The following is a 9,252-nucleotide window of genomic DNA, read 5'->3' as shown; positions in this document are numbered from 1 at the left end:
TTTGTGAATATCTTGTAAAAGAGAAGAATGGATGTAGTTCTATATAGTTCACAGCTCTAACCCGTCTGAACAAAAGTCCTTGAACCATAAAAGTCATGAAAAAATCACTTATCGATTTTCTGATAATTTCAAGAGAAGCGGTGTTTTTACATCACTTACATTAGCAGCAAGCGCACTCTAATGGATAATATGTTAATTAAAATAGACGGGTTATATACTTAAAAAATAAAAGAATTTTTTTTTTTAAGTATAAAAGGGCTCATTTGTAATTAGCCCTTTTATATGCGTGTGTTTTTACTACGCATGCGCTTGTTTCAGTGGGCTTCAAAAAAGCCACAATAGGCTAGCAACAAACAAGTCCATAATCAACTACCTCCGCATTCTGATTGACTTCTGTCTACCAATGTCAAAGTACACATTCCTTTTGCACGTCAACAAGAAAATCGAACGCGTAACTTCCCGACGTTTAGTCTAAAGCGAAACGATTCTACGATACGCGTGGTCAAAGGTGATGACCAGCACTTCAATGAAGTAAATGATGTACGTCTTGAAATACGTAGGTTTCATCTAAAGTGGCTAATCTTACGTCTTAAAGTTACCTCTTTTTAAAGATCTATCTATATATTTACTTTCTTACAACTGACATCTTAATTCAAAGGGTCAGATAGAATAAAGAGGTTTGTTGATCTGTTGCATGTCACTGGGTAGTCGATGGGCACTCTTGCACTTTGAACAGGACCAATCGTCGAGTTGTGATCTTCAGAAAGACAATAGCCACGTGCTGAAATATAGCACTTGATAAACTTTGCTTGGCAATTGGATTTAAATAAAGCTAAATAAACGAAGCTTCTTGGAACTGTTTGTATAAAAATACGATCTGTGCTTAGGTAGCTAGAAAGCTTTTGATTAGAATCTGATCTCCGTATTTGGACATAGAAATGATGCTGTAATGTCCTACTGTGAGCCTTCTCAGCCATTTTGATATTTAAAGTTTGTCATAGTTTGTTGTTGTTGGTAGCGTCTGTCAAATTCAGTTCACCTCGAGAATCTTTTGATGTTCATCGTTGTAAACAGCTGCGATAATATAGGTGGGAAGAAATAGTTGCTGCATCAACTAACGGATCACTAATGATATAGTTGCTTGTCAACAGATGTGTCGTAGATGGTCGCTGGTATATTTCAGAGAAAGTGTGTGAGTGGGGAGGCTATAATAGATACCCTCAGAGGCGTTTATAAAGTGGCGTGACACTACATAAGTCGATGGTATAACTAAGACAAAATAAGTGGCAAATCTGCCTTTGGCAAAGTCTGAAAGGAGGTACTAAGCTCCATCAAACTAAAAATCACTTCGAATTGTCCTATTTTTATTTTTAAACAAACTGTCACAGCAAACTCCAGTTATTTTAAAAAAAAACATCTGAGATCAACGAGGCAGAACTGGTTTGGTTATGTTAACTACCTGTTAAGTAAACTGGGAATACAGTTGATTACAATTATATCATAATTATAACATTTGTGTCTAATATTCGATGCAAAATATCTACCAGAAAAATAAACGAATAAGAATTTTGAATAAATTTTTATTCAAAATATTAGGAAACTGGCAATTGCGTATTAAGTTTTTTTATTTGTGTTTGGTTATTTTTATACTGCGCTGGTTTTTTTCGTATTTTGTGCTGTGTAATGATTGGAGAGGTAAAGTGAACTGGGTGGCAAGGAAACAGAAGATGCTGCATATTCAATAATAAAAAAATTAGACTGTTTAGGGGATGCTTTTTTATCAGGGCATTTTTATAGAACGTTTCTAAAAATCACTGAGGTTTTTAGGCCCGTTATCTTAATAAGTGCAAAAGCGACTTCAAAATGAACAGAATCGGTTCTGAAATTACTCTTAGGTGGCATGTAATATGAGGAAATACGAGGGTCAAGTGTTTGGGATTTAGTAATAACATCTGAGGATCTGATTGCGGATAAAATGTCTACTTTGCCCCTCCATCCCCCTAATTGGGTAGGGTCATTATATAGTCTTGACCCTAGAGGTTAGTAGACAAGTGGCAGGCTAAAGAACATCGGATACGTGTGGAGTTAAAAGAAGAGGAATGTGGTAAACTAGGAAACCTTGTAAAGATATTGTGGAAACAAGAACTTGGAAAAATATGTTAGTACTGCTTTGTCAATTGCTTAAGATATATTTCGAGTTGGGAACGAAAGCTTTAATATTTAGTGACGAGAATAAATAGGACGATTGTAAATTCGATTGCTATAAAATTAAGCTAGGATTACAGAAAAAGAAATGATTATGAAGAAGCGCAAGGAAATTGGTAGCGAATATTGCAAGAAGAATATAAAACACCAACGAGCAAAGCGAATAACATAATAATCGTTCGGCGGTAGATGGCGTTGGTGTAAATGAAGGTAGTTGCGGTTGGTTGGGTGGTGAAGACGGACAGTTGTAGAGTAGGTGCCTCCCTCGATGAGTCTTGGGACTCCCTGGAGGTGCTACGCAATAATAATAATAATAATAATAATAATAATAATAATAATAATAATAATAATAATAATAATAATAATAAATGAGGTGGAGGTAGTGAATAAAAAGCAGCTACTAAGCAGGCCACGAAAACCTTTGCATTCTTTTTTAAATACTAGTGTTAGGGTTTGAGGTCACTAGGTGGAGGTAGTCGTCTATCATACTCTTTTCCCGCAAAGGTCCTTGGTTTATAGATAACTTGAGCTCACCATCAGTGAAAGCCGAAAGGGTATGAAAATAACTGTTTAGCTGGAGATGGTAAAAAATGGAGATGGTAAATTAGGACGGATGACATAATGGAACTATTTTAATAATCCACATTATCAATTGAGATTATTATTTCCATATTTTCTGTTGCCTTTTCTTATTTTTGTATTTAGGAATATGCCAATATTATTGCCTCCATTAGAAGATATAAAGAAGGTAAATGAAGATTAGGCCCAGATTGAAGACAGAAGTAAAAATGGCCATTAAAGAACTAAAATGTGGAAAGGCAGAAAAAATGGATGAAATACCTGCAGAATTCCTGAAACAACTTCAGAAGAAAGGAACTGAAGAAATAATCAAAATAATAAATTTAATTTATAACAAAGGAGAACCACCAAAAGATTTTATGACCTTAATATTTATATCAAAGAAAAGTAATGCAGTGAACTGCAAGTATTTTAGAACAATAAGCCTCATTTCCCACACAACAGAAATACTTATGAGAATCTTAACACGAAGAATTGCAACTAAAGTGGAAGAATTTCTTGGAGAAGATCAGTTTGGTTTCAGGAAGAGTAAGGGAACAACAGATGCGATTGGACTATTAAGAAAAGTAAGTGAAAGAAGTCTGAAAGTGAATAAAGAAGTTAACATCTGTTATATAGATTCAAGAAAGCTTTTGACTATGTAAAATGGGATAAGATGGTGGAAGTAATGGAAAAGATTGGTATAGATTGGAAAGACAGAAGGCTAATTATCTCACTATATATGGGACAAACATGGTGAGAAACATATATGGGACAACAGAACCAGGTATCATTGGACGAGGAGTAAGACAAAGCTGCTCTCTGTCACCAATCTTATTCGACATGTATTCCGAAGCAATGCTAAAAGAAGCACTGGAGAATTCTGAAGAAGGAATAATGATGGGAGGTAGACAGATATTTGCATAAGATACTCAGATGACAAGGCATTACTATCAAACACTGAAACATGAGTTCAACATCTGTTGAACAGATCACTGAAATCCTGTATCAATTATGGAATGAAAATTAACATCAGAAAAACAAAGGTGATGAAAATAGCAAGGTTAGAGGGAAATATGGATATCAGAGTAAATGGGGAAAAACTGAATCAAGTAGAGACATTTAAATATCTAGGAAATATTATTTGCAGTGATGAAAGATGTAAAAGTGACCAAAGCAAAAATAGCGATAGGAAGTGATGTCTTTAATAGAAAATGGAATTTATTCAGAGGTAAAATGGATAGAAACCTAAAGAAAAGACTAATAAAATGTTATGCGTGGAGTGTTGCCCTTTATGCAGCAGAAACTTGGACATTGAAGAAAGAAGAAAGTAAGATTTTGAAAAGCTGATGTGGATTTGGAGAAGGATGGAAAAAATCAAATGGACTGATAAAATAACTAATGAAGAGGTCTTAAAAAGAGTAGAAGAAGAAAGAAGTCTGTTAAAGAGGATAAAAAGAAGCAAGGGAAACTGGATCGGACATATTCTGAGAGGGAATGGAATCATCAGAGATGCCATCAAAGGAAAAATAGACGGGAAAAGACCCAGAGGAAGAGTAAGGAAAACAATGCTAGATGACATGCTGAATGGAGGCAGGTACACAACCTTGAAAGAGAAGGCTCAGAAAAGAAAAGAGTGGAAGGAAATTTTCTGCTACTAAAAGAAGAACCTGCTCAATTGCAGAATACTAAAGAAGAAGAAGAATCCAGCTACTCTTTGTCAGACTGAAACTGCATACTGTGCATGTTACGTTTTGACGCAATATGGAATTTTTTTAAGTTTTTATTTTAATATCTTTAGTTTGATATCATCATCATCATCGTCAACAACCATGGATCCAATGCCCGTAGGGGTCTGCTGCCATCTTGATATGATTCTTCCATTGCATTCTATTTTGTGCAAGATGGCTCAGTTTGTGTATAGAGTTTCCGGACCATTTGACGATGTCTTCGCTCCATTCTCTGTTTGGGCTTCCTCTTTTGTTCTTTCCTTCAATTATTCCAAACAGCAAAGTTTATAGTTTTCTCTCATCATTCATTCTACATATATGGCCAAATAGACGTAGTTTCCTTTTGATTATTTTCTAAATCAGGTTTTCTTTTGGTTGTATTCATCTGTAGATTTCCTCACTTTCTGTATCCAGCTTATTCTCAAGATCTTTCTATAGCACTTCCTCTCAAATGCCAATATCCTCCTTTCAAATTCTCTCAGGAGTACCCATGCCTCGCATCCATAGAGCATGCTGCTGAAGATACAGGTTCCTACAATGCGCAGTTTAGTTTGCATCTTTATAGCTCGGCTCTTCCATATTTTGTCCATGGCTTTTAAAATAGTTGTTGCTCTGGCTATTCTATTTTTTATCTCTTTTTGGGGTCCAAGTCATGCGTCATATGGCATCCAAGATATGTGAAGTGTTACACATTTTCCAGTTGAAATCTGTCTATGGTAACTCTGTTCAGTAACTCCTGTTGCCCGAATATCATTGTTTTAGTTTATTTCAAAACTGACATTTAGTCCATATCTTTTTCCTTCTGTATATAGTGTTCGCTATGTCTGTTCCAGCCTTGCTGCGTCTTCTTCAATCAGGATGATGTCATCTGCAAAGCAGAAGTAGTTTATTCTCATGCCAATTATTGAAATGCCTCCACCTTCTTCTTTAATCTTATCTAGTGTTGTTCCCAGATGTGTGATGAAGATGATTGGTGATATTGGGTCCCCTTGTCTTGTGCCTTGACTAGTGGCAAACCAATCTCCAGTCTCACCTGCTATCCTGATTTTTGCTTGTGATTGGCTGTTTATATCTTTCAGCAGGCGGATCAATTTATTGTCCACACTATAGGATTCCACGACAGCCCATGTTATGTTTTGGTCAATATTATCAAATGCTTTTTGGAAGTCCACGAAACAGCAGTATGTCATTTTGTTCTTTCTTCGAGCTTTCTCTGTTATTAGTCTTAGTGCGAGTATTTGTTGTACTTCGATCCTGTCGAAATTCGGCTTGCTCATCCTGAAGATGTGCCTCCATATGCCACTTCAGGAGTTCTGTTAGTATTTTCATCAGCACTTTGCCAAGATGACTCATCATTGCAATAGTTCTGTAATTGGTGCATTCTAAAGCACTGCCTTTCTTATGAAGAACAACCAAGATCGATTTTTTCCACTCTTCGGGGGCATACCCTGACCTCCATATTTCATTACATAGTTTATGTATTTCTTTTACAACTGATTCTCCCCCATATTTTAACATCTCGCCTATTATGTTGTCATCTCCAGGACTCTTGTTGTTCTTGAGATGTTTTATAGCCTTATTCACCTCCTCTTCCAAGATGTCATTTTCAAAGATCTCTGCTGGTGGAGAGATTGCTTTTAGTTCTTTAATTACTTCTGTTGCAGTATCATTTAATTGATTTTTATATAGTTCGCTGCAATATCTTGTCTATCTATGTATGATTTCTGTCTTGTCCATCAATACCTTACCATTTTCGTCTTTCACTACTACTGATCTTGTTGGTCGCTTCCTATTGACATTTCTTATAAGTTTGTAGACCTCTCTAGTTTTGTGTTCTCCATAGTACTGTTCAATGTCTTTTCATTGGTCCTCCAGCCATTTGGCTTTATCAGATCTTGCTGAATTCTCTTTTAAGTTTCATTCTCTTTTCTCTTGTACCAATTTTAGGGTTTCCTGATTTATCCATTTCTTGTTGATCTTTCCTCTTTCAGGAATTATTTCCTGTACTGCTTTTTTTTAGCACTGTAGTCAGTCGTTCTGCTCTTGTATTTATATTTTATTTTTCACTTGAGGTGGCTTAAGCTTAGTTTCCAATATGTTCTGATATGCTGTTCTTAGCCTGTCTTCATTTAGTTTTGAGATGTCTCTAGCTTTATGGAACTTTCCTTTGTACTTCTGTTTCAGTTTTAGTCTTATATTCGCAATCGCTAAACTGTGGTCCGAATCAATATCAGCTCCTTGGAATGATCCGCACTGTTGAACTGAGGTTCTCCAGTTCTGGTCTATTAATATCAGGTCGATCATATTCCTGTGTTTGCCATCGAAGGAGCGCCACGTCCATTTACGACAATCTTTTTGTTGGAATTTGCTATTGGTATTGCAAATCGTCAGGTTGTTATCCGTGGCAAATTCCAGAAGCATCTCTCCACGTTCATTTCTTTCTCCATATCCAAATTTTTCCATAACCTTTTAGTTTGATATACTCGTTAATAAATAAAAAATATAAAACATAGCATGTAAATATTTCTCTCATCACGACAAGAATTGATCCATATATCGTCATGAAATTTCGAATGGAAAGGCACAATGTCCCGCCTCGTTCTTCCGACTGCGCTACGGTGGCTTACATGTTTTTATTATAATAATAATAACATATTAAAACAACACTTAACTTCTTTATGAAACTGTTTAAACAGATAAGTTTTTGTTTGTGATGTAATTATTGAGAGTAACTCTGATAATCTGTAATAGAAAAAGGAAATTAAGACCGTTTGAGGATTATACTGAGTTCAGCGGAATGGGATCAATTGATGGATGGGAAGAATAACCACCATGCATGGAATCCATTTAAACAATACTTACGAGTATACATCATTTTCGAGTAAACAATACTCGCAAATGATGCGATATCAGAGTGTGTCCCGAGATTTCGAAGAATAAATAGGGTAGGAGTCAAATGGATGTATATCTTATTAAGCAAGAAATTCGCAAGAAAAGGACGAATGCCGTTTGCATAAGTATGACATCCGTTATGTACGTTATAAGCAGCAGGCTAGAATAGTCACAACTGTTGTACAGAAAGCTGAGTATGAAAAGAAACTGACTCTGCGTACTAAAGACAATCCACAAGAATTCTATCGATATGCTGCAAGTAAAAGAAAGAATGAATATGAAAGAATAACTCTTCTAAATGCAGATGGCGTGAGGGTTACAAATACAAACGAGGTTGTTCAATCAATGGGTGCCTATTTTGTTAAAAGTTACCAGCCTGTGTACACGACATTGAGCTCACTGCTACTCTTCACTGCGTGAAGAAACTCAAGTATATGAGGACACGAGGTATTTGAGCTGCATATAAAGCGTTAGGGACTGATGGGATATCAGCACAGGTGCTAAAAGAGTGTTTAGCTAGCTAACTGCTATTCCTTTCAGGCTGTTTAATATGAGTATCAGAACAGGGAAGATTCTGCAGGAATGGAAAGAATGTATGTTAATTACATTGCACAAGGGTGGTGCAAAGACCAATGTATCCAACTAGCGACCAATTAGTATCTCAGTAGTGGTGGTGAAGATTTTGGAAAAACTAGTTAGGGCTTGCATTCAGAAATGGGTCGACAGTGAATCTCTACTTTGCAATGAACAGCATGGGTTTCCTAAATGAAGTTCGTGTTTTAGCAACTTGCTCAGATTCTATAATAATATTACTACTGAGTTAGACACTGAGAATGGATATACCATGAAGCTTTTGGATTTTGCTAAGGCTTTTGACAAAATACAGCATGGTAAACTGTTGCATACATTGGGGAATATGGGTTTGGATTATAGAATATTGACACGGATAAGAGGATGGCTGACTGACAAATATCAAAAAGTGGTTTACGGTCGATGTGAATCTGCAAGATTTAAGTTAACCAGTGGTGTACCACAAGGATCAGTGCTTGGTCCACTGTTATTCAATCTGTATATTAATGATATTAGGAAGGATTGGACAAGCGATATACAGCTATTTGCTGATGATGCAAAGATTGGTAGGGTAATCAGGAATGCTGCTGACATGCAGTACTTGCAGAATGATTTGAATAGGCTGGAAATGTGGGCATGGGAAGATGGGTGTCAGTTCAATGTCAGCAAATGTAAAGTAATTCACTTCGGCGTGATTAGATATCCAAGGTCGTATTATATTGGTGGAATTATACTTGAAGAAATTGATCAGCTAAGGATCTTGGAGTGTTAATAAATAGGAAGTTGAAGTTCATGGGCCATGTAGCAAAGATTGCAAATACAACTCAAAAGATAATTTCAATGCTGAAACGAACGTTCACATGTAAAGATAAGGATGTCATTTTGCCTCTTTACAAGGCCTTGATAAGACCTCTCTTGGACTATTGTGCATAGATCTGGTCTCGTGTTTTCCGTTGTGATTCTAATATAGTGGAGAGAGTGCAAAGGAGAGTGTTAAAATTATATCAGGATTGTGGAATACTGATTATGAAGACGGATTGAGAATTTCTCTCAATCTGTCTTCATAGACTGTAGACACTAGATAACAGGAGAAAGAGGGTGATATGATCGAGACTTACAAACTTCTATAAGGGTGATACATGATTTCAATTGACGGCATTTTTCAATTTATGGACGGTGGTGAAAAGAAAAAAGGGCATCCTTGGAAGCCTTGAATGAATGTCGCTAAGAAGGGGGGGGGGGGGTTGAGGGCTAGATTTTTCTCTCGGAGGGTGCTGCATGGTTTGGATGAATTGCC

The sequence above is a fragment of the Typopeltis vanoorti genome, chromosome 15, assembly GCF_054136105.1.
Source record: "Typopeltis vanoorti isolate ZY-2024b chromosome 15, IOZ_Tvanoo_1.0, whole genome shotgun sequence".
NCBI lineage: Eukaryota > Metazoa > Arthropoda > Arachnida > Uropygi > Thelyphonidae > Typopeltis > Typopeltis vanoorti.
Note: the sequence above shows the minus strand (reverse complement) of the source record.